Consider the following 429-nt stretch of genomic DNA (forward strand, 5'->3'; position numbering starts at 1 on the left):
CCTGGGAAACACATTCATGTGCCGAGAGGCCCTAGAGAGATCACTGGTGAAAAGAGGGAACTACAGGTCAGAGTATGTAACTGTCAGTTGATCACTTTGGTTAGGTCTTGCAGCATTAAAGGGAAAACAGAAATATAATTGCGTACCTGGGGGGCTAAGGGAGGAAAGGTAACAGTCCATGTAATGAGGAAAATTCCCCGAAACAACCAGATAATCATTGATTACTCACTGATAATCATTGACTACGAGATATTTTGTAAAAGGTGGTAGGGAAAATAAAAAATAGTGGGGTTAAGTGGAATATTAGAATTGGAGTGAAGAGGTACTGCTGTCAGAAGCTCCTGTGTGACTGTAAGCGAGAACGGGCGTGATTAACTAGAGGGAGAGTAGGAAAGAGGCAATATTGAAGTAATATGATGAAATTTTATG

The sequence above is a fragment of the Halyomorpha halys genome, unplaced genomic scaffold (assembly GCF_000696795.3).
Source record: "Halyomorpha halys isolate HHAL.00 unplaced genomic scaffold, Hhal_1.1 Scaffold1348.1, whole genome shotgun sequence".
Classification (NCBI taxonomy): Eukaryota; Metazoa; Arthropoda; class Insecta; order Hemiptera; family Pentatomidae; genus Halyomorpha; species Halyomorpha halys.